At 42.5% G+C, this 25642-nt stretch overlaps 1 long non-coding RNA gene across 1 annotated transcript; it reads left to right on the top strand.

Annotated features, from left to right (window-relative positions):
* The first annotated feature begins 731 nt into the window (after positions 1-731).
* Positions 732-20587, top strand: LOC138756546 (uncharacterized). Its single transcript, XR_011353146.1, has 3 exons — positions 732-818; positions 13928-13969; positions 20466-20587. It is a non-coding gene; the product is annotated as an uncharacterized lncRNA (long non-coding RNA).
* Positions 20588-25642: the final 5055 nt, after the last annotated feature.

Below are 25642 nucleotides of genomic sequence, written 5' to 3'. Positions count from 1 at the left end.
GCATCTCCCTGTCTCTCACCTTGCTCTCTGCATCACTCATCTGCCTCTCCCCCTCTCTCTCTCTCTCTCTCTTTTCTCTGTGTCACTCCCTCTGTTAACACTAAACAAAAAATAGCCACATTGACATAGATAGAATTAATAACTGGAAAGTCAGGCTATCAAGCGACCTATCTCATTGCCAACCCTGTGACAGAGCCTGTCCATCTCCTTGTTCCGTTCCCTAGTGATTCTGGTTGAAAACTTATCACATTCCCCTTTGAAAGTCCCTCTTACTTTTGCTTCTAGCATCCATTTCAGAACTTTGGAACTCTGCATTGGAAAACAAAATTTCATCCCACCCCTCTTCTTATTTTGCTAACCCTCGAGTTAATGTCATCTGACAATGAAAGTAGATCTGAATTTTATATTCTTTGAGAACCGTATTTAGTCTAATATCTACTTTCATAGCTTTTGCATCAGGACCCAAGTGAGGATTAGTATCGATGAGTTGAACAAGAAAATCTTCAGACACTGGGGTCCAGTGCAGTACACAAAAGTGCCAGGTCTGAGCTTTTCCTCTGGAATGAGCCACCCTCCTGACAATGGGCTCGGGCCTGAAACATTTTTTTAATACTTTATTTATAAATCTTTAACCACAATATAATTACATTACATTCAATTGTAAATCAATTTTTTTTAAATTGTACTCTCCCACCCTCCCAACCCCCCACCCCTAAAAAAGAAAAACCCTGGAGAATGCCAAGAAAATAAAACATTTATGCAGAAAAATCTATTGGACGTTACCAAGAAGTGAGGTCTTCAGAGAGACAATCATACAGGTAAACCAACATTTTGTAAATATGGGGTCCATATTTTCCAAAAAAACTTGATATTTATCTTGCAGATTATAAGTAATTTTCTCTGCTGTTATACAACTACAAAGTTCTGCATGCCATCTTTCCATGTCTAAATCTATTTCTGACTTCCATGATATTGCTATACACTGCTAAGGCAATTAACACAAATTCAATTTGGTAAACATTTACATTTAGTTTTGGCCTTATAACCTTAATATTACTCAGTAAAAATAACATCAGGTCCTGTGGGAATTTGACCCCACTAATTCGTCCCAAAAAATTACATACCCCTAACCAAAACTGACCAAAATTGTCTAACTTTAGAACATTGCCAAGTTGAATAAAAAAATGTCCCAACCTCAAATCTACATCTAAAACATAAATCTGATACAGCAGGAGTTAATGTATTTAATTATTATAGAATCAAATATAACTGATGTAAAAAGTTATATTGAACTAACCTATATCTTACATTTATAAATTTAGTCATATTATTCTTACACAAATTCATCCAATCTTTTTCATTTATTTGGGTATTTAATTCCCAATTTAATCTTGATTTATGACCGCAATTTTGGGAGCCTTAGTTTGAAGTAAGTTATGCATTACAGAAATAAAATTATTTACAGTGATATTACAAATCAGTAATTCTAATTCACTTTGATTAGCTAACTAAAGTAGGACCTATTTTGCCAGATTAAAAAAGCTTTAGCTTGGCAATAACCAAATAAAGTATTACCAGGTACATTAAATTTTTCACTCGTTCTTTCAAATGTTATAAATCTCCCATCCTCAATACAATCTTCAATCCTCTTAATACCCTTCCATCTCCAAATCGTCAAGAATTAGTTATCCATTGAAAAAGGAATATGCCTATTTTGACATAGAGGTGTCAATTTCATTATCAATATTCCACAACTCAATCAAATGTTTCAAAATAGATGATTCCCCACTTGCAAATAACAGCTTAGAATTCCATTTGTAAATAAAATCTTGGGGAATTAAATTCAACAGAACCCCAAGCTGGAATACTATCTTAATTAAACAATACATGTATAAATCTCAATTGAGCTGCTTTATAATAAAAAGTGGATGTTGCAAACTCCCTAACTCACATTTTAAAGTCAATTTTTCCAAGAAATCCAGGCATTTTATCTTACCATAATAATTTCCTAACTGCCATATTTAAATCCTTAAATGTTTTTTGAAGTAATTGGAATGGGAAAGTCTGAAAGATAGATTTTGCCTTTTACTTTCTGAGGATGCTGTCTGGCTTGATGAGTTTCTCCAGTGCTTCTGTGTATTGCATGGGTATAGATAAGTGTAACAAATGGCATGGATGAAGAAGCTAAAGGGCCTATTCTGTGCTGGGAAACATTATGGCTTTGCTTAGCACTTTTTTGCTTGCAGACAATAATTGCAGATTACTGTCTCTCCCCATGGCTGAGGTCCTTCCTTCATTGAGGGCATTCTATTAAATCCCCTTCGGGTCTGTCCAAAGCGTAAAGGTGTCCAATGCAGTGTTGAGTGAAGCATTGGACCTGTCACCCATCAAATTGAAAGAGACAAATCAAGGTCGGGTTCCTTCTCCAATAACTCCCTCTCAAGTCCATGAGATTCCATGGGTGAGTAGACCAGAGGTACTCCGTATCCACCAAGTGGGCATTTTCCAAGATGTCGGAAGCCAACTCAGATTGTGGGAAGCATGCCCAAATGATGGCCAATGTTTGTGGAAGAGGAAAAGTAGAGGGAAGACTTCTTTCTCTCCAAGATATGTTGCTATGGAATCCATATATGGTGCAAAACAATGATTATCCTGGATCTTCCTTGCCCTAGTTAATAAATTAAAGATTAAGGATTATGCACCAGACTTGGTCAGGTTTGGGAAGAATTAAAAAATAAGGCACCTAACCTGGGTTTGATCACCCTTCTCAAATGAGGAAGGCTGGTCTGAGAAGTGAGGACTCCACTGGTTTTAACATCCTGGAGGATATAAGATTTAGAGGATCCACATCAAGGGAAGGAACCTTCATCATTTGGATTAATTGTTGAATTGGTTTACATCATTCTCATTCATATGCAGACAGGAAAATATTCACTGCATGCTCCCCATGATAATTAGTCAATTTAAGTATTATTTCTGCCTCAAAGATTCAAATAATAGGCTTTCAGGCTCTACTCTGCATTTTGAAAGTGAAGTGATATTTTTATTGCCGTTTTTGGCTTCTGTGCAAATTCAGTTTGTAAATGCATATTGCATTCAATCTGTGAGCCAGATGCCTCTCAAGGTCCCAGGTTGAATCTCTTGTTCATGAGCTGAACTTGATTGTCTAGGTCCTATTGTTGTAACATTGTTCATTATTTCTGAACTGAAAGAATGCCCCCGATTTAAATATGATTCAGAATCCTGAGGGCAATGGGAATAAGTTTATTACAGTACCTCCCTTCTACATTTTAAGATATTGTGACAGAGTATATAGAGGTGTTTGGGAGATAAATCGGGAAAGGTTTGTTAGAGCAGGTCATACACAAACACTTGAAAAAAACAGAGCGTTTGCAGGAGCTTTTGCAAGAGAGAGCTCAGACTCATGATGGACTGTCATTTGCAAAAAAAAAGGGGCTATGAATATAACAACGGGCAGTAGCAGCTCTGTCTGGAAAACAGAACCTTCTGTCTGGAAGGCAGAGAGCAGAAAAAACAGGCTCTGCTCTCAGAGAGGAGGGAGTGAGTGAGAGAGAGAGAGAGAGACTGACATCAGTTCCTGAGGGATAAGCTGGCAAGCTTTGGAAGACGGCCTGGTCAAAGGAGAGGACTGGCTGTCTGGTATTTCCCTTAGAATAGGAGAAACAGAAAGGAACTCTGTGGTGACCTGAAAGAAAGAGGTTATCATCTGGAGAACCCTGAAGGGGGCAAGTTTCATCAGCACAAGACACTGGAGTGGCTGATTAAAAAGGATTCAGTTGTGGATGTCCTGGAACAAGAGAAACTCTCTCTGAAAACCAACAAGAACTTTTCTGAGTGGTAACCATTTACCTGTTAAGCACCAAAGCTTGGTGAACTTTATTAGTAGTAACTTCTGTGCACAGTACAAGAATTGCCTACAACCAGTGAGATTGGACTGTGAACCAAAGAACTTTGCTGAACTTGCTGAACTGAGTCAATAGAGATATTTTAAAGTTTTATTCTTTTCATGTTCAAAGATCATTAAAAGCAACTTTTGTATAAGTAACCCTTTGTTGTGGTGCATATCTATTGCTGCTGGGTTTTGGGGTCCTCTGTTTTGCTATGTAAAGGTGCTACATTAATTCAAGGTGTGGTTGAATGGGCTCCAGCTGACAAAGGTGAGGAGGCCCATCAAACCACTGCCATATCTGGGATTCTGCCAAGCATAAAGCAATGTCAAAGGAGACCAAAAGAGAACAGGATCCAAAACCCTCCCAAGTGAACAATACATTGTAAATCTTATTCAAGGCACATTCCAAAGGCAGTGGCACTCAATCCCAGCCAGCATTTCAGTATACTCTTCATACTGAGGCAGGAGTTCAAATCTGGCACAAGTATGTTGGAAACTTCAGCTTGAATTTGCCAAGGATTGAGATGAAACTAGTGAAATCTTTTCAGAGTGTTATTAACCATTGCAAGGGAAGATGGATGTCTTCGAGACTTCATGTAAATGTAACGTTTCTCTGTTTTTCCACTAAGCTGCTCTCGAGCTTTCCAGTCTTGTCCACAACTGCTTGTACAAGTTTCCCCAAAATGAAGATTTTGTTTTTGTGTGCTGATGCGGCCTTTGATAATCTTCCATCTTGTTGCGCAATTCAAATGCCATCTACAAATTTGCCAATCACACCATAGTTGATGGCAGAATCACTGATGGGAGTCAGAAAGCTATCAGAAGGGAGATAGATCAGCTAGTTGAGTGGTGTTACAACAACCTTGCACTCAATGTTAGCAAAACTAAGGAGCTGATTGTGGAATTCGGGAGGAAATCAGGAGAACATGATCCAGTTTTCATCAAGGCGTCAGCAGTGGACAGGGTCAAGAACTTCAAATTCTTGCATATCAATATCTCTGAGGTTTTATCCTGGAGCCTCCATGTTAATGCAATCACAAAGACGTTTCGCCAATGGTTATACTTCACGAGGAGTTTGAAGGCAATTGATATGGCACCAAAGATTCTTATTAATGTCTACAGATGTACCATGGAGAGCATTCTAACTGGTTGCATCACTGTCTGGTATGGAGGTGCCAATGCATAGGACAAGAGTAAACTACAGAGAGTTGTAAACATTGCCAGTGCTATCATGGTCATCAATCTCCACTCCATTGAGGACATCTACAAGAGATAGTGTCTTAAGAAAGCAACCTCTATCTTCAAGGATCCCCACACTCAGGCCATGCCCTCTGCACACTGCTACTGTTGGGGAAGAAAGGTACAGGAGCCTGAAAATGAGCACTCAGTGGCACAATGACAGCTTCTTCCCCTCCACCATCAGATTCCTGAATGAACAAGGAACCATAGACACTACCTCACTTTCTCTTATTTTTTACACTTTTTTTTGCTTCTAAATGCAATTTTATAGCAATATTTGTTCTGTAATGCTGCCACAAAAGAATGAATTTTGTGGCATGTTCGTGATGATAGATTTTGATTCATTAATTCATTGATTTGTGATGTTTGTGCAAGAATTCCTTATTGCTAACTAGGCAAGTGAAGTGTATGTAGAACAACAGGAAAAAGAAAGCAGGTGTAAACATTCTACAACATGTGCAACTGGTTAATTTCACACATACAGATTATGCATGTACTTACATATAGAGTCCTTTGCATTTGTGTATTTCCTTTTAAAATCTTAAGATCTAATGCTCTTCATAACTTCTATGGCACTTAACAGTGCTATGGGCTTCTCTGTGGAATGGAGGGAAATGGTTTTCGCCACCAGAATCTACTGACCTCTTCGCGATCTTGATCCAAGCAGAGTGTGAAAAAGCTAGCTACAGTGGTGAACTGGGCATGACTGCCACTGGCAAGAAGGGGGCATTTGGCCGAGAGAGCTGTCGGAGTCTTGGTGAAAAGGAAGTTGGTGGTAAAATCGAAGGAGTTTTGCATTGATTGATTGAGGCATGTCTTTTACAAGTGGTGGTGATGGTTAGAGGTCAAACAGCTGCAGGACCTCCTCACAAAAGTGGTAACTCCTCTGGTTAATGACCCATTATGATGATAAAAGCAGAAACGTTCACCGATAATTGCTCAACGTTCAATTCTTTTAGAAACTCCTCAAAAATTGCATTCATCTGAACCTGCCCAAAGCAAGCCCAAGTCCAACGCTGGCAGTTTTATTCATTTTGTTTTGGACTCTGGGCAACATCAGAGTGACTACAATGTATGACTCATTCTCAGTTGTCCTTGACATGACTTGCTTGTGGGGTCATTTAAGAGTCCTTAATGAGTCTGGAGCTGCATGAAGACAAAAAATTAGAAAATCCCTACTCTTAAGGTTAATAGGAATTCAGATTTTTCTTAATACAACAATATACATCATTATGGCTTACTGAGTTTCTCCAGCATTGTGTTTTAACTTGTAAATTGCCCCAATGTCCAATTTTTTTGGGGGGGGGCATGATGGGGGTGTGAGAGAGAGCAGGTTATAGCAAAACAAGTGGGCAAGTAAGATTGAGGGGTATCTTTTGAGAGTCAGCATGAACTTGATTGGCCATATGATGGTATCTAAGGTATGGCACATGCCATGGGTCCCAGTTGAAGAAGGGGCACCACTGAGCAGTTTCTATTAAAGTCAGACAAGCCATCCTCGGATAGTGAATAAAGAATTTTCTTCAGCCAGGCCCCCAGTGGTTTCCTTTACTGCCCTGGGCCCCTGGTTGTCTCCACACCTTTCTGATGACAAGAAGTGACGGATGAAAGGAGGCATGCCCCTTCCACCACCGCCACCCCCGACAAAGAACACACACCTCTTTCTTCTCTGCTCCATCCACCCTTCCTCATCCTCCCATTCTCTCTCAACCTATTAAAAGGCCAAAGCCAAATACAATATGGTGGCCAGCTCTTGCGAGACCTCCTTGTCGCCGTTTATTTTGATGCATGGAATGTAAAAGGTTGGCCACCCCTTCCATAGGTGCTATTTTCCATAGATACACCCCTGGCCGTATCGCTTCTCTTTGCAATGTAAGGAGTAATTTGATGATAAAGAATAAAGCACGAAAGTCTACAGACACCTTCGTTGAAGTAAAAACTCAATGCTCAGTAAGACAAAGATACATAACCAATGTTTCAGGCTTGAGCCTTTTATCAAAGTATGATTAGTTTGGGGGATTTTTTAAAAATTTGATCATAAAGGTTGCTTCATAAACACTTGCTTTTAAAATTTTTTTTGTTGGCAGTTTTCTATGGCCTTCTTGACTAGTCATGTGATGACCTTGACCAGAGATTTTTACACTCTGTTCAGGAAAGCATGTCAGAGTCGCTGGCTGAGTCAGCGCCCATCTTCTGCGGAACCCTTTAATGTGAGTGAATGTCGTTTGACAGGACTTGTCAGTCTGAAGCTTCCGACTGCACCTCTCTCACTGCTACAATCATATCGGTGATGGATGTGTGACACTTCACCATTAACTGTGACAGTCATAATGACAGGCGATGTATGAGGTGGAATCTGCCTTGCATTGATACTGTCAAACAGTTAAGGCAGGAAGTATCTCAATATGACAAAACAGCTGTGCTGGCAATGGGAGGCAATTAATTTTTGGTTTCTCCTTTTCCCTTCTCTAATGAGCAAGGGAAAAATCGTTAAAATCAATACAGGTACTGTAATTCCAAAATTAAACACATCAGTGAGGAAAAAAATAGCATACACATAAACAAATGGTTAATATTATAGAGTTAATTTAATTAAGAGACTGTAACAGGCCCTTCCAGCTTATATGTCACCCAAATGCATCCATTGCAACCAATTAACCCTTTACATCTGTGGAATGTAGGTGGAAACTGAAGCATCAGGTAAATGGGGAGAATGTACTCCTCCTTCCACAAATGTCACTTCCCCTCCACCACCATCAACCCAACCCTCACTTGCATCTCCTCCATTTCCCACTCATTTACCCTGCTCCCCTCTGGCCCTAGACATTATAAACACAAGATTCCCCTTGTCCTTACCTACCACCCCACATTATCCTGTATAATTTTTGTCATCTACAACATGATCCTACTACGAGACATATCTCACCCTCTCCTCCCCTCTTTGCCTTCCATAGGAACCATTACCTTTGTGACTCCTTCATCCACTCATTCCTTCCCACCAGTTGCTCCCGACACCTTCCCCTGTGACTGCAGGAAGTGCTGCACTTGCTCCCACACCTCCTCCCTCACCACAATTCACAGCCCCAAACTATCATGTGAATCAACACTTCATTTGTGTATCTGCGAGAGCTATCTACTGCATCCGGTTCTCCCCTTGCGGTGTTCTTTACATTGGAGAGACTGGGCGCAGACTGGGAGATCACTTCACTGAGCACCTTTGCTCTGTCCACACCAGTAATTGGGATCTCCCAGTGGCCAATCATTTCAATTCTACATCCACTCACATGTCTGTCCATGTCCTCATATACTATCCCACCAAGACTAGCCGTAAATTGGAGGACCCCCTCCAGCCAAATGGCAGTAACATTGACTTATCTTGTTTTGCTAACCTACTCTCCATTCTCCCTTTCCCCTTGTCTTCTTTTCCTTAGATCTCCAGCCCTTCCCTCTCTATTCACAAAGTCATCCCTCCTCCCCTGCTTGATGCTGTGCCCTCCCTCCCTTCTCCACCTATTACCTCCTGCCTTTGGAATTATGCTCCTTCCCCATACCATTATGTATAGGCGCCTGCAGACATTTTTCCACACTTTGATGAAGGGCTTAAGCCTAAAATATTGCTTTATAAAGAACACTTTCTCCAGTATGGTGTTTTCATACACGCTCAATTCATATCCAGTATTAAATTCTGTGATTATAATTTCGTAACAGATCATAGAAGAGGGGGTGAGGCTTGGGTCAAATCAGTCATGGCCATCTTAGGCGATAGGTGATGCTCAGTAGTATATACTTGCTTCTATATTTTCTTAAATTCTTAGGTTCCACAAACAGTGTAAAGCTCAGTATTCCCATTGAGTTTCTCCAGCCGTTTTCTTTTGCTCCAGATTCTAGCATCTGCAGTCTCCTGTGTCTCCTTTTTATCAGAAGTGCTTAGTTGATTCTGAGTTCAAATTAAAGGTACCATGTATGCAGCCTCATATCTAACCTGCACTCCTTGTAACCACTGGTAATGAGATACTGAAAAATATTTACACTTAAACATACAGCATGGCAACAGGCCCTTTCGGCCCACAATCCCGTGCCGCCCAATTGACCTACAATCCCTGCTATGTTTTGAATGGTGGAAGGAAACCAGAGCCCCTGAGGAAAACCCATGCAGACACAGGGAGAATGTACAAATTCTTTACAGATAGCGCTGGTGCTGTAACAGTCTTGCGCTTACCATGCCTTTATATTCGTTGAATTGGTTAACATTGCCAAGTGCTTATCGATACTTGTATTCAAATCTAAAGTTGACTTCCACTTTGGATAATTATTTGTTTATAACTATATTATATCATAAATCTCACTCAAGGAACTAGTATTATCGGTAAATGTAGCTGAATGAAGAATGAGAGCAAGAGAGGTGATAGGGCAAAGAATCAGTAAAAGATCCAGCAATCTAGTGGATCTCACCAGGTGATAATGAAAGATCATAGGGAACTAAATTTAATAGGATTGTAAACCTGATGCAATTTGGAGATGTGTGACGAACCATCATGAACAAAAGTCCCACTGCTTGCACTCCTATGATGGTTTCCAAATCACTCTGTTCTTCATTGCTGTTAATAACTAAGTTCACAGGACCTAACTGTATGAGAGCAGCATGCTCAAGCCAACGTAAAAGGCAAGTTATTTGAAAACTTACTGAATCTCCAGTGATGCCTGATCTGGTGATAATATCCACCATTTTCAGTTTTTAATTGTAATTTCCTTAAAACCTGTTTTCACCTCTGAGAAGGGAGATGTATTACATTTGAATCCAGTGGTAGATGCACTTCTGTGGGAGGTTTCAGCTTGGAGTGGAGATAGTTACCATAACACTAGTCCTCTATTAATACCATTTTAAATCTTCCCCATATTCTCACCAACTTCCCTCATTTCCGACAAATTGCCCCTCACCTTGATCCTCCTAGCATGCTGAGGTCTACGAGAAAGGATTCGCCCAGATGAACAACAACATTATCGATAATTAACCCCCCCCCCCCAAAGTTTACAGATAAAAACTTCTGACCGTGGTGACTCTCACTAAGCAGGGTTAAGGAGACACTTTAAGAGAGTCACCCCAAAGGCAAGCGGCATCAACCATCTCTTCATCCTGAGAGATGCCATCGCTGTTTCACACAACTTTATTCAAACAGCTGCTACGAATAAACCACGACCAAGGCACTCCGCTGTCTGAGTATTTGCTTCCATCTTCACCAAATGTTCATGTGTTACTTCAGAGAACATTTGCAATTTTATTTATTTTAATTTTTTTTAATTTATTTTCTTTGATTTTTTTTTGCCGGTTGCTTGAGGCTGCTGATTTCTTGAATTCTGGATACCAGGGGGTTTTCTGTAGTTAAAAAGATTGAAGACAACTCAAATCTGAGTGCATTGTTTAAATCTGTAAACTGGTAAATGTTGTAGCCAGTTTCACTCTTCGTTGTCTTTTAAAGGGTGAAGCAGTTTAGTGTGATTAATTAAGATATCACTGTGTGATATCTTTGACCACATTTGTATTTTTTTTGTGTTGATGCATCCTATCCAAGGAAGAATAAACTGGATCCATCTTATCAAGCTCCCTGTGCTACCTTTACAATACTCTGCATGGCACTTCGTTGCAACCTGTAAGGGTACTTACACTGCCAAACTCACAGTAACAGTGACTGCTTCATAAATTACTCTTGTGCACGGCCCATCAAATTGGACATAAATTGATTCCCCATTGTGTCCGCTGTTGAATTATTTTAGGCAGAAATATTTCACAACAGGGACTCAATGAGAGATCAAGCATATCGTTGGAAAGGTTAGATGGAGATCAAGAGCATTGCAGCAACAGTTCAATATGATATTAAGTGTTTGAATGCATTGTAGTAAGCCCATTTAAAGAGAAAAACCTAATTGAGTTTCAGACAATTAAACCAGTGGGATGCCAGAAATTGGAGTCCATTTAACAACCATGCTGTCCTTGCATAATTTTCAGGCTCTATTTATATGTATAGAAATAACTGCAAGTTTTATACAACACAACTCTTTAAAAGTTCTACTCCACTCTCCTTTGTATTTTGTTGAAATTACCAAGTTGAGAACTTCTGGCATGCCATCCTCCTCCTCACAGACGCCAGACTGTCTAAAAACTGCACTCTCCCAGCTGCGACATTATATCCAGATCTGTTCCAGGTGTAGACGTCAATTCAACAGACGGTCTGGTCTGTTGACATCTTGAAATCATAGAGAACCTAAGAAGGCCATTCAATTCATCCTGATTTCCTGCTCTTTCTCAGAGCCCCAATGACTTCACCCCAAAGTATCTACCCAACTCCCACTTAATCATCAGACAGGACATTCTCAAACATTATAATTATCTGCTGTATTTCACTGGTTTATTGAGCTGAAACCCGTTCTTTTGACTGCTGACCTTCTAATAGAGACAACTTCTCTCATTTGACTGTGTCACCCATGTGTTTGCAGATGAAGCAACCAGTTCTTTTGTGATTAAAGCAAGGCTAATTATCTGGAATGTTAACTCTTGTTTGCTCTCCACGGATGAATCCTGACCTGCTGCGTGTTCCAAGCACGTTCTGTTTAGAAACCAGCTGCCTTGATGGTTCATGGAGGAAGTGATTGCCTCCAAGCTATTGCAAATCCAAACACTCCAGCTTCATCCATGACTCCATGTCACTGGTGCAGTGTTGATGATTCCTCAGTAGAGAGAGAAGTGGAATCGTGCAAGGATTGTGATCACTGGCTCTAACCTAATGGGCTATGAATTAGAAGTCAAGTTGCCAACATTCACGTGAACAGAAAATAACTGCTAATCTGGCATGTGCAGCCTGCATTAGGCTGGAAGGAGACTAGTGCCTCTTGATTTTAATGGTCTCTCACTGCACAGTGTTGTTGATCTTTATAAGGGAGAAGAGACCAGTCTCACTTTCACTGTTAGACCTCCGAGTTCCGTACATGGCTGTGCTTGGCTCAGGAGGTGGTAAGATGTAGTGGTCCAACAGGAGCTGGTCTTGATGGGTCTTTTCTGACAATTCTGTGGCAGTGGGCCATTATCTTTGTTGGCATAAACCTGGAAAATGGATCAAGAAGTTTATCTGTTGTCACCAATGGGATGACAGTAACTTGGTGTTGTATATAGAATGTGAAGGAAAGATGTCACCTTCACCCTGACCCGATTTCAATGGGATAAGTCCAAGTTACAGTCTGAAACAAAGTACTCATTCAAGAGCCAAAAGCTCCTGGATTACATTGTACATGTTCTATTCAGGTCCTGTTTTAAATGGAACAACTGGTTGGTGTTTTCTAGTAGCTAACTAAAGAAAGGGCTGGTAACACCCTGGAAGAACAGGTCTCCAATCTTCTCCACAACAGAAGAAGGATGTTGTAGAGGATTAATGAAGAAAAAGTGCAGGATGTGCCAAAAAGATAATTGAAGACATTGCACTGATAATGTACCATCCTTCCATTTTTTTTTTGCATCCATTTCCTTAAAGTGTATTCTTCTTGCCTTGTTTGCTTTTCCAAGTACATTTCCATGCACTGTCCTTCCCACCTCACAGTCCAATGATACATTGATCTTCAGCAACGACCTTCTTCATTATCAAAGGCACAATCAATGTTTGTATCATTCTTAAGAACCTCCACCTCACCATCAAGCATTTGTGATCTTTTGATGATCCCATGGACCCCCACTGATCGCATGGACCCCCACTGATCGCATGGACCCCCACTGATCGCATGGACCCCCACTGATCGCATGGACCCCCACTGATCGCATGGACCCCCACTGATCGCATGGACCCCCACTGATCGCATGGACCCCCACTGATCGCATGGACCCCCACTGATCGCATGGACCCCCACTGATCGCATGGACCCCCACTGATCGCATGGACCCCCACTGATCCCATGGACCCCCACTGCTCGCATGGACCCCCACTGCTCGCATGGACCCCCACTGCTCGCATGGACCCCCACTGCTCGCATGGACCCCCACTGATCGCATGGACCCTCACTGATCCCATGGTCCCCCACTGATCCCATGGACCCCCACTGATCCCATGGACCCCCACTGATCCCATAGATCCCCACTTTGTACAAGCTTCCTGCCTGTCCAGTGATTCAATTTTCATGGATGTATGCAGTACTTTGTAAAACATCTTGATGAAGTCCCTGTTCTCATGTGCTTTGCCCATTTGACACTCTTACTTGTTCTGCATAAAAAGGTGAAGGTGGACTGACAGTTATTTTTCACTTTGCTAATAAGTAAATGCGTCATTAGTGTAAAAAGAATGTTATTTAATTTTATTGCAAAATATAATTTATTATATACATACAATTAGCAAAATAAACAGCCACACAAAATGATACATTTTTACTCTTGTACCCTTCCAAAATGCCATATTTACCAGAAAGACATGAGTCACGGTTTCTTGGAGACGTACAAGATCAACTTGATAATGTGCCATCCAGTTGCACTGATCATATTATAAATTATTTCCCCAAGCAGTCATTGGGAGAAGTGCTTACCCCACTGATCCCACACACACACACACACACACACACACACACACACACACACACACGCGCGCGCACAAACACACACACATATCCTTAACCATTCACAGCCCTCAAGCAGGGGAGTAGAGAATGTCCTTCAAGATGCGAGTTTTTATTTATGGCTTGTTACAGGTTTTAATTCTGAACACATGTTGATTTGGTGCCTGAGGTTTGTCTTATCTTGATTTGCAGAGGGAGTGCGTTTAACCTGAGATTTATCCGGTACTCAAGCAGGTAAGACATGGACCAATTCCAATTTCCCTGCGTTTACTCCAGCATGATTTAATTCTGTTGTTCTTCAATGCAGCCTCTTCAAGGGGAAACTGGGTCACGCCCCGCATCCATGACTTGATTGCACGTGGCGTAGTTGATTTGGAAACCAAAATGCTTTTTGCTTAGTTCGCCACTATCAATATCATCTTCCTCCTCCCCCCCCCACCCCATCCCGTGCTGGTGTCACAAATGGAGCATCATCAGGCCACAGAGAGATATACCATTAGAAGGAGCTAACTAGTCTGTGCTGAAAGACAGCCATTAAGGGTACAGTACTCCAAATGAGCTTCAGTTTGGTAATGGCTTCTTCTGATTGTGAAAGCAGAATCCTGTGGAGCAAGCTGATACAACACAGACCCCTCTGTGTGATAGCAGTGTTTCCAAATAACTAATAAGAATAAGTGCCTACTATTTCTGGCAATTTCCATGAGAACTAGCTGTGCTTATGCTGCAGTTATGACTTGAACAGGTCATTGAGGATTGGAGTAACATTGAGGGGGAAAAAAAATCAAAGGACATACAGCAGAGAGACAAGGCAATCAGCAAACCATTCTTGCACTGAGAAAACCAGCACATTCAATGGGCAAAGTTGAAACAAACAGAAGAATATTAGCATATTCTGCATATGTAGTACAGATAAGGGGCATGTTGCTCATAACATCTTTACTTTGAAGATATTTTCTCAGGCAGACTAGATTAATTTTAATGAAGGAGCATCCAGATAACAGTTATATTGTAGCTTTGAGTTTAACTGGTGTGATTTTTATTTTAGCAATTTTTGTTACTTTTTTTTCAATTCCTGATGAAGCAAAACAATGGTTCTTTTTAAAAGCAGGGGAAGCAGCGGGCAGCACACTAAAGGATTAAATATTTATACGGCAAAGGTTAAAGGGGTGGATTTTAAGGTGGGTCTGAAAGGAATTGGGGAAGATGGGTTGATAGCATGAATTTGACATTGCAGGGACCATGAGGTTAAAGGCATAGGGACTGAAACTGCAAAAGAAGCTGAATGGGGGTCAAGGCAGCAATTGGATCTGCCAAGAGGGGTTTCTTAGATAAGCAAGATCAAGGATGATATGAAGCTCTGAGTTAAGGATAAAGTACAAGTTTAAATATCAAGAGGATTTAACCAATTTTATCCTTGCAAATTGGAACAGAAAACAAATGTTTTATTTTAATTCATGAAACATACTAAGTAAATCTTGACACAATGTTGCTGAATGTTGATTGGACAATGAAAACAGACAATGGTGGAACCACTCAGCAGGTAAGCCAGCATCTGTAGAGGAAGAAACACCTAAAATCCAAAGCCATTCACATGATTTTAACATATAAGAAAAATTTGGACTGGTACATGGATGGGAGGGTTATGGAGGGATATGGAATGGGTGCAGGTCAGTGGGACTTGGTAGAATAATAGTGCAGCACAGACTAGAAGGGGCAAAGAGTCTGTTTTCTGTGCTGTAATGCTCAATGGTTCTATGAACTGACAAAATGCATTCGGGCTGTGTGGTACACTGTTAGCCAAAATCAGACACCCACAAAGATAAAGACAGGCTTTAATCCACAAAGACTTCCACAGAGCCAGGCTGGCTGTGGCTGCAACAACTCTGAGTGAGGCCTCGGGAGGCCGGCACAGGCTTATATCCCGGAGGGTGATTGACACCCGACCGGGTGGGGCTTGATCCATTCAGGCCGACTGATTGACAGCCGGCCAGCTGTTGTCCTGTCCTCTTACACTTCTGCAGGTACAGAGGTTGCTCCCTGCAGTAGGCCGGTGGTGTACCACCACATTCACCCCCTTTAAAATTGTCCCAGGTGGCGGGGGGGGAGGGGGGGCAGTAACAAGGAATTGCGCCCACTAAGTACATACAATATTTACAGGTTGAGATGATCCGGTGGCCGCCGGGGCCTCTGTGACCATTGTAGGACTGGCTCCTGGTCACTGGTCAGAGGGAATATTGGGGAGGGGGGGCTGGCATCAGGGGTGTTTGTGGCTGGTGTGGTGCGGCATGGAGGGGTGGCTGGGGTCAACTTATGTGGGTCGTATTTGATGGGTGGGGGTGCGGATTCGTCTCCTAAGGCTGAAGCAGGCCCCTCGTGGTCAAGGAAGCCAGGCATGCCCCATAGCTGCCTGGGGATGGGGATGTATGCCTGGTCAGCGTCGTCCTGGGTTGGAAGGTAGCGTGGTGTGGTGGGTGCTCCTGCTGGTGCCAGGTCCCTGGTTGAGACGGTGTCCTCCCTGCCACTGCCGAACCTAACGTAAGCGTAGTTATGGTTTGCATGAAGAAGGAAAACCTGCTTCACCAGGGCTTCGGCCTTGTGTGTTTGTGCATTCTCACACAGAAGCACCGGTCCCGGGGACGTGAGCCATGCTGGGAGTGACATTCCAGTCTCCAACCTCCTGGGGAATGAGAACAGACGTTCGTGAGGGGTCTCGTTTGTAGCCGTGCACAACAGTGACTGAATGGCATGGAGCGCCTCGGGCAGGGCGTCCTGCCAGTACTCATTGTCCCACCCTTTTGACCTGAGACCCAGGAGGACTGCCTTCCAGACCACTCCATTCTCGCATTCCACTCGCCTGTTGCCTCTCGGGTTATAGCTTGTCATGTGATTGGTCGCGATGCTCCTCGCCGTCAGGTACTTACGCAGTTTGTCGCTCATGAAACTAGACACCCCCCAGTCACTGTGGATGAAGGGGGGTTAGCCAAACGTGGTGAAAATCTGCCCCAAGGCCCTGATGACAGTGGGATGGTGAAAGGGAAGCGTGAGTACTCGTCCAGGCCTTGATCATGACCCTGGTGGTGTACTGTAGATTTTGGGACTTAACAAAATGGTACAACCGGGTGATGCAGGATGGCAGAGGGACTCATGCAATGCCTGCAACCTGTCGTCATGCATAGACACGCAGGTGTGAGAGAGGGCATCGGGGGAGTCGTTAAACTTCCCGTGGCAGTACTGGATGTCGTAGCTGTAGGTTGCCAGCTCAACTCTCCAGCGCAGGATCTTTCATTCTTGATCTTGCTCTTGTGGGTAGTGTTAAACATGAACTCCATGGCCAGCTGGTCTGTGAGGAACGTGAATCTCCTGCTGGCCAGGTAGTGGCGCCAGTGGCTAACTATTTCCACAATCGCCTGGGCCTCCTTTTCAATGGTGGAGTGTCCTAGCTGCAGGTGTTGCCGCACCTCCGCCTTGATGAAGTCCCTGTCAGCAGCGCAATAGCACCTACTTCTGGCGGCAATTGGCTTGCAGCCTAGCACAAGATGTGGGAAGAGCACCGGTGGGGTGATGCGCAGTGTAAGAGGCCGCAGGCTGGCAGGGGCTGCCCTGCCTGTTGGCTCACATGTCCATCATCGAACGCCACAGGTCATGGGGGATGTCCCTGGTCAGCATGGTGGCGGCCAGGACCGTCTCGGAATTGGAGTGTTCGCTATCCAGAGGAGTGGGGAGTGTCGATAGGGCGGTCTGGTCATCGCCCGTGTTGACCACGTCATTCTCAACATCGTCGGGGGCCTTCCGTGTCGGGCGCTGCCTGGCCCAAGATGGTGGTGGCACGAGGGGGGCTGCTGCGTGGCTGGCCTTCCCTTGCCATGTCCACTGCGCCAGGGGAAGTGATGTCATCGCGGCCGGCGGCAGTGACGTCGTTAGGTCAGCCGGAAGTGACGTCACACTGTGAGATGGAAGTGACATCGCTGTAATTCTCAGCGAGCGGCGCCAACGAGGGCAGGGGCTGGTGCAGATGTTCAGGGCACACGCTGCGACGGTCACTGGTGGGGCTGGATGTTGAGCGGTCAAAGTCGGGGAAGGCGGAAGTCGTCGCGGGGACAATGGCGCCGCCCAGCACACACATGTGGCGGGGGGTCCGTGTGGGAGGTCATAGATGGCTGCCGAGCTGCCAGCTGGTTTAGAGAAGCATACTTTTGCGAAGTGGCCTTTCTTGCCGCATCGGGAACAATACTGGTTCCTTGCTGGGCAGTTTTGGCACGATCGTCGACCTGACCCACATCAGGACCCCCAACGATGTTGAGAATGACGTGGTCAGTACTTACAGAGACGCCGGGCTCCTGCCGCAGTGACGTTCTCCTCCATAGCTCGGCCTGGGGCTGTTGCTGCAGTGTGAGAGGGCCATGAGGGAACTTTGAATCGAAGACTTCGACATGCAGGGCTGCTGCTTCCAGGGTTTGGACCACTTCCACAGTCCTGGTTAGGGCATAGATGTTGTCTTCCAGCAGCTTCTGGCGGATGGCCCTCGGGTGTAGCCCTCGGACGAAGGCGTCCCGGATCAACCTCTCACCCTCCTCTGCACCTACCCCGGGTTCAGACAGACACGGTTGGGCCAACTCTCGCAAGTGTCACAGGTAAGACTCGACTGTCTCCCCGGGTTGCTGGGCTCGGGTGTTGAGGAGGTACCTTGCACAGACTGCATTCATGGGGGGCTTGTACAAGTTCTCGAGAGTGTCCATTGCTCTCTTGTACGTGGAGCAGCCTTTGGTTACCTGGAAGGCGTGGGGACCCAGCTTTGACTGGAGTAGGACCAACCTCTTCCGATCAGAGTCCAGGATGTTGCCCTCGTGTGCCTCGATGATTGCCTCGACCACATGCTGCCAGATCTCGAAGCGTGTCTGGCTTCCGGGTGGCGTGGGTCGACCGCGAGCCTCCCTGCGCACAGGAGTTTTTCTAGCCGCTGTGGGAAAATTTTGTGGATTAAATTGTGGTGCACTGTTAGCCAGAATCAGACACACACAAAGATAAAGACTGTACCACAGGCTTTAATCCACAAAGACTTCCACAGAGCCAGGCTGGCTGTGGCTGCAGCAACTCTTGAGTGAGGCCTCAGGAGGCCGGCGCAGGCTTATATCCCGGAGAGTGATTGACATCCGAGCGGGTATTGTCCTGTCCCCTTACACTCCTGCAGGTGCAGAGGTTGCCCCCTGCAGTAGGCCGGTGGTGGGCCACCACATGCTGAAACATTACCTCTACTTCTCCATCCACAGATGTTGCCTCAACTTCTGATTGTTTTTCCACCACTGTTTGTTTACATTACAGATTTCTAGTGCTTGGAGATTTTGGATTTCCATTTCTTATTACATTGTCTTGATGGGTTGGCTGGATTAGCTAGGCAGTAATCAATGTCATATGTAGGTATTATATTTAAACTGGAAACAATACGTCAATCACTATAGCCCTTTTGCTGATTTAATCTACCTCATTCTATGTCTTTCATGTCCACCACTCTGTTGTTTCCAAATCTTCATTGGGCCATTGAATCTTACTAAGATCCCATAAACGTTTCATTGCAATCTATCTCCATCTTTCGCTACCAGCACTGCTTCCGGAACTCATTTCCTAAAACTTGATCTAGTGGCATTTTTGTAATGGACACCTAAAAGCCTCTTCCAGAATTAACTCTTCAATCAAGACTTTGATTGGCTCTCCAAATTCTTCTTATTGATTGGTGTCCATTCCCTGACCACTCACCCCTATCACCCCAACATCTCAAGTAAAGTCTTCGGGCAGTACGGTTGGCACTACATTTGCAGCACCAGTGATTGGGAATGGGGTTCGAATCCTGCGCTGTCTTTGTAGGTTCTTCTCATGTCTGCGAGGGCTTTTCCCTGGGGGCTCCAGTTACATCCCATCGTTCAAAAACATACCAGAGTTGTAGGTCAATTGTGTGTAACTTATGGGGCATGGGTTTGAGGGCCAAAAGAGCCTGTTGCAGTGCTGTATATCTAATTTTTTTAAAAATTAAGGCTTAATATAAGCCTTGTACAGATAGATGCCAACTTACGATATTTCCAAGTTATGATGATCAGAATCTGTTTTGATTAATTAAGTTGGAGTCTACCTGTATCAATGTGGTTGCTTTTGCTCCTCTGAAGGAAACGCTCTGTCCAATCAGCACAAACAATTCGCTTCCCACTGCCACCACCCCCCTCCCCCCCAAATGTCATAATTTTGGCGCTCCTTTTGTTGTGACATCAAGGATACATGCTTTGATGGATCCAAGACAATTAAAAAAAAAAGGTGATTTGGAATGCATGTGCAGTTCATCATTGCTGGGGAGGACAGAGATTGAAGAGGGAGAGAGAGCAACAGTGAGCTCTAAATCACTACATAGGTTGCGAGGTGACGTCACTACCCTTCGTTACGCAGCACCACCTCACCCTCTCGGGAACGTCAGCTCCTGGCAGAATCGGGGACGTCGGGCTGCAGCCAGGGACAAGTCAAAATGCTAGTCGCAGTCTACCTGTATGTACTGCTTACACCTGATGAGAGTGCAGGCCTGAAACGTTGGTTATCCTTTGCTCTCTATGGATGCTGTGTCACCTGCTGAGTTTCTCCTACATGCCTGCGCATTGCATTTGACCCTAGCGTCTGCAGATGATCTTGTATAAATAACATATTAATACGCCATGTTAATTGTTTATCTTTTCATTTTTGTTTTTCCTTTTAGATGATTCAGAAATTTGGGGAAATATATCAAGTACCCTGAAGGAGGTATCACCATCAAATGAAGCAGATGTGCCTACCCACAAATAGATTTGAAATAAATCCTAAAGCAAATAAACAGACTATGAAGCAAATTTTCCCCAATTTTATTCAAGAAACTTAGAGGGCCTCTGTTCAGAAGACATCCCCAAAGTCTGTTAAATGGGGTAAAACCTTTAATTTAAAATAGAAATACAAGAAACGGAAGATTTCATATAATAATTTCTGGAACAGGCGGTAAGCAACAGTGGTTCTTTTTTTTCTTATTGCTGGAAGCTGTTTGGAGTTTTCTTTGCTAAAATTTGTCACTGACAACTACAAGTGTAGTTGCAGTACCTGGGCTGGAAGATATGTCTTATCAGTAGAATGATAAATTTGAGAGCTATTGTTTGTGATAATCTGCCTCAGTGCCTTGGTGGCAGCTTCAGAGGGTTACCTTGCATGGATGCCCCAGGGATGACATGTAACGCAAAGCAGATTGAAAGTTTTCAGTGCTGATCCATCTAACTGTCCCTTGCCATTTACCTATTTTAACCTTTGCGTGTCTACAAGTCGAGTCGTGAAACCATAATTTTTTTTAAATTTGGGCATACAGGCCATTTTGGCCCCATGAGTCCATGCAGTCACTTTACACCCCCATTAACTTACAGCCCCCAGTTTCTTTTGAATGGTGTGAGGAAAATGGATCTCCCAGAGAAAATCCACGCAGACATGGGGAGAACACACAAATTCCTTATGAGTAGTACAGGAATCGAACCCCATATCTGGTCCCAATTGTGTTGTGCAGGTCGCTATGTAATGGTGCCACTGCTCGAGCTCCCGCCTCGCACCTCCAGTCGCCTGGGGATTCAATCTTGACTTCCACTGCTCTGTGCGTGGAGTCTGAATGTGACTGCATGTGTTTCCTCAGAGTGCTCTGGTTTTCCCTCATGTACTAAAGGCATTCGGGTTGGTGTGATGTTTCTTTTATTACAATAAGGAAACTTGGGTTCTTTTTAAAACAACAATATTTATTGACTAAGCAGCCAACACTAAAAACAGAACACACACACATGCATATCTCATGGGAAGGCATCCACCTTGAATCTACTAAAGATGCAACATTCCCCAGATGCTACACACTCCGTCTTCGACTCCTGATGGTATCATTCTATCCCCTTTCTTTGAGATGTTTAATCAAACATGACACATTAATACAGTATTCTTTCAATTTAAAGTTGAACACAAACGTAACATGAACATCAACAGCACAAACTTTGAAGTGTGCAGTTTTTTTTTCTTTTATAGATTCTGTCTGTCAGGTGCTTTGACAACTCGTGTGGACCTTCTAAACACAAGTGCTTATGTCGGCTCTGCTGGTCCAGCAACTAATTCTTTCCATCCATGTAGAACAGATCAGTCCCAACTTTCTGCAATAGTTCTGCTGGTATGTCAGTTATTATCATGGGTTCCTTTGCCTGCTTTGTGTGATGTTTCAAACGGGTCTCACAGCTTGAAACCATTCTATCAATGTCAATGTTTATCCCAGGCCAATAAACTGCAGTTCTGGCCGTCCTCTTGCAGATTTCCATTCCAAGGTTCCCCTCATGCATCCTTTTCAGGATCCTTTGTCACAGTGATTGAGGAATGACAATTCTGCTCTGGTTAGAAGCACATTGACAACATTCAACTCAGCTCTCATGTTGTAGTATGGCTGACATTCACCTCGAGGCCATTCTTCATTCAGATCCTTGATGACCTGTAGAACTGTGTCCTTTTCTGTTTTAGCTGTGATCTGCTGGGATTTCATGTCAGATACAGGAAGAGATTCAGTGATCAGATTCACATGGAGATTCACTTCTGTCTCTTTGTGCTTCACTCTGCGTCGTTGCCCTGGATAGCGCATCAGCCAACACAATAAGTTTCCCTGGTGTGTACACCAACTCAAAGTCATAAAGTTGTAGCTTCATCATCAGCCTTTGGATTCTTGGCGACATTTCACTGAGGTTTTTCTTGACTATTGCTATTAATGGCTTATGGTCTGTCTCTTCCATAAATGTTGGTAGACCATAGACATAACTGGAATTTCTCGAGTCCATAGACCAGACCTAGGCACTCTTTCTTGATCTGTGCATATCGACGCTCAGATATTGTCATCGTCCTTGATACATATGCTACTGGCCTCCGATCTTCTTCTAAAGCCAGAAGTAGTACAGCACCTATTCCATCTTTTGAAGCATTCATGGATATTTTCATTTTTCTGGATGTATCAAAGGTACTGGTTCTGTAGTTAAAATGGTCTCCAGGTGTCCCCATTCTTCCTTGTGGTTGTCTGTCTGCTTGAATTCACATTTGTCCTGTAACAACCTCCTTAGAGACATTGTTCTGGAAGACAGATTTGGAATGAATTTACCAATGAAATTGATCATTCCCAGCACTTTCAATGTGCCTTTTTTTGTCAGTGCTTTCACCTTGCTCTTGTCTGGCTCTACACCTGCCTCTGACAGTTTATCTCCCAGAAAGGTGATTTCTTCACACCAAACGGACATTTTTCTCTATTTAACTTTAATCCCTACGTCTGGATGCCTTGAATCACTTTGATGAGCCTCTTCTTGTGTGGATCCCTATAGGATCATGTCATCCATGTTTACATGTACCCCATTTATGCCTTCTATGATGTGTTCTATTGTCCTGTGGAACACTTTCAAACCTGAGGAAATTCCAAAAGGTATCTTCAGTCAAGAATATTGGCCAAATGGTGTATTAAATGTACAATATTGTGTGCTATCTTCATGTAGTTTTATTTGCCAGAAGCCCTGGGATGCATCCGATTTAGTGAAAAACTTTGCACTATCCATCTCACTTGTAATTTCATCCCTGGTTGAGATATGATGTTCCCTCTTTATATTGGCAATGAAATCTTTTGGGTCCATGCACACGCACAGGTCACCGTTTTTCTTTTTGACACGCACCATTGAATTCACCCATTCTGTTGCTCCTCCACTCTCTTTATGACCCCTGGTGCCGTCATTCGGTCAAATTCCTGCTTGAGCTTTTCTTTTTGTGGTTCTGGAGCCCGCCTCAGAGCATGCACTACTAGCTGTGACTCTTCTTTTAACTGTATCTTATAGGTGAATGGTAGACCTCCAAACCCCTTGAAGATGTTGGGAAATTGATCCAGTATTTCCTCTACACTGTTCCCATGTGAAACACCCTCTTGACTAGGTTTAAGTTTTCACATACTTTATCACCAAGCTATTCATGTCCACCTGGGACTACTGTAAACATGAGATAGTGTTCTTTATCTTTAACTTTCAGCTTTTTTTGGGGGAAAATTTTATTCAAAGGTTTTCCGTACCTTTAATAATATCTGAATACAAAATATAACAACCAAATATTAATGTTCAATCTATTACATGATGATATAAACCCCAGCTCTCCCCACCCCACTCTGAACTAACCCCAAAATAAAATGAGAAAGAAAAAAAATAGTAAGAAAACATAAGAAAAGTAAGAAACTAGAATAGAAAAAAACAAATTAATCACATAATATTTCAAGGAGGTTAATGAAGTTTGAGGCTCAGGGAAAAGGTCTATACATTAACTCAAGGAAAAGGTCTATATATTAATTCCCTCAATTCTTAAGTATGGGTGCCAAATCTTCAAAAATACATCATTTATTTCTCAAATAATAAGTGATCTTCTCCAAAGAAACACAACTATGCATTTCTGCATTCTATTGCATGGGTGTGTGATTTCCAGGTCACTGCTACACATTTTCTTGCTACTGTTAAAGCAATCTTTAGAAATTGTTTTTGATGTGTGGAGAGTTTTAGTTTCGGGTCTTATCCCCTCAATATTACTTAATAACATTGGAATTTAATTCCCATAATCCGTTCTAAATAAAACACTAAATTTGACCAAAAGGGTCTCAGTTTGGAGCAAGGCCAAGTAGAATGTCAAAAAAGTACCTAACTCCTGATCACATCTAAAACACTGATCAGAGAAGTCTGATTTCAGTTTATTTAGCTTTTGCGGAGTGAGATATAACTGATGTAAAAAAAAAATTGTATTGAACTAGCTTCTATCCAACATGTATAGTATTTGTCACCCTGTCCTGACACAACTCTGACCAATTTACTTCATCAATATTAGCATTTAAATCTGTCTCCCAACATTGTCTGGACTTATGTGTCCCCTGTTTAATAATTCCCTTTGGCAATAAAGTATAATAGCTGAAATAAATTTCTTAATATATCTACTAAGTATCAATATTTTTACATCACTACATTTTCGGAAATGACATTGTTGGACCAAATTTCTCTCTCAAATAAATCCGTAAAAGAAAAGAGGGCATTATTTTGTATTCCACATTTTTTTTTTAAATTGATTAAATGTCATTAAACTTCAACCTACATAACAATCTTCTATATATCTAATTCCTTTTTGAAACCAAATATTTAAAAATTGATTATCTATTGAAAATGGAATAAGTCAGTTTTGCATCAAAGGTATTTTAGCCCGATCAGCACTCCTCATTCCAATTTCATAGTTTACTTTATTCCAAGTATCAATCAAATGGTTCAGCAAGGGTGTTTCCTTTTCCCCAGATAATAACTTTGCTTCCCATTTATATATAAAATCTTTTAATTTCATCTCCCTTACCAATTTCCCCATCAAAGAAAGAAGTTAAAAATCTCAATTGAGCTGCCTTATCGTAATTGTAATTTCTGAACCTTGGTCATTGCAAACCTCCTAACTCAAATTTCCTAGTCAATTCATTAAAGACACTCTCGACATCTTACCCTTCCAAAGAAACTTTCTATTATACTTATTTAATTCTTGAAAAAACTTTTGTGGCATCATTATTGGCAATGTTTGAAATAAATATTCAACCCTAGGAAATATATTAATTTTAACACAATTAACCCTATATAATGTAATTGGCAACATCTTCCACTTATTTAAATCCTCACTGCTTTTCTTGAATAAAGGTACATAGTTCAGTTTATATATATTGTCAAATTTATTATCTACTCTTACACCAAAATATTTTATCCCATTCACCAGTCATTTAATATGAGTAATTCATTGACGTTGAATGTAATCACCTATAGTAAGAGGCATAATTTCACTTTTATCCCAGTTTACTTTGTTACTCGA

Source organism: Narcine bancroftii, chromosome 3 (assembly GCF_036971445.1).
Source record: "Narcine bancroftii isolate sNarBan1 chromosome 3, sNarBan1.hap1, whole genome shotgun sequence".
NCBI lineage: Eukaryota > Metazoa > Chordata > Chondrichthyes > Torpediniformes > Narcinidae > Narcine > Narcine bancroftii.
Note: the sequence above shows the minus strand (reverse complement) of the source record. Positions and strands in the feature narration are given on the sequence as shown.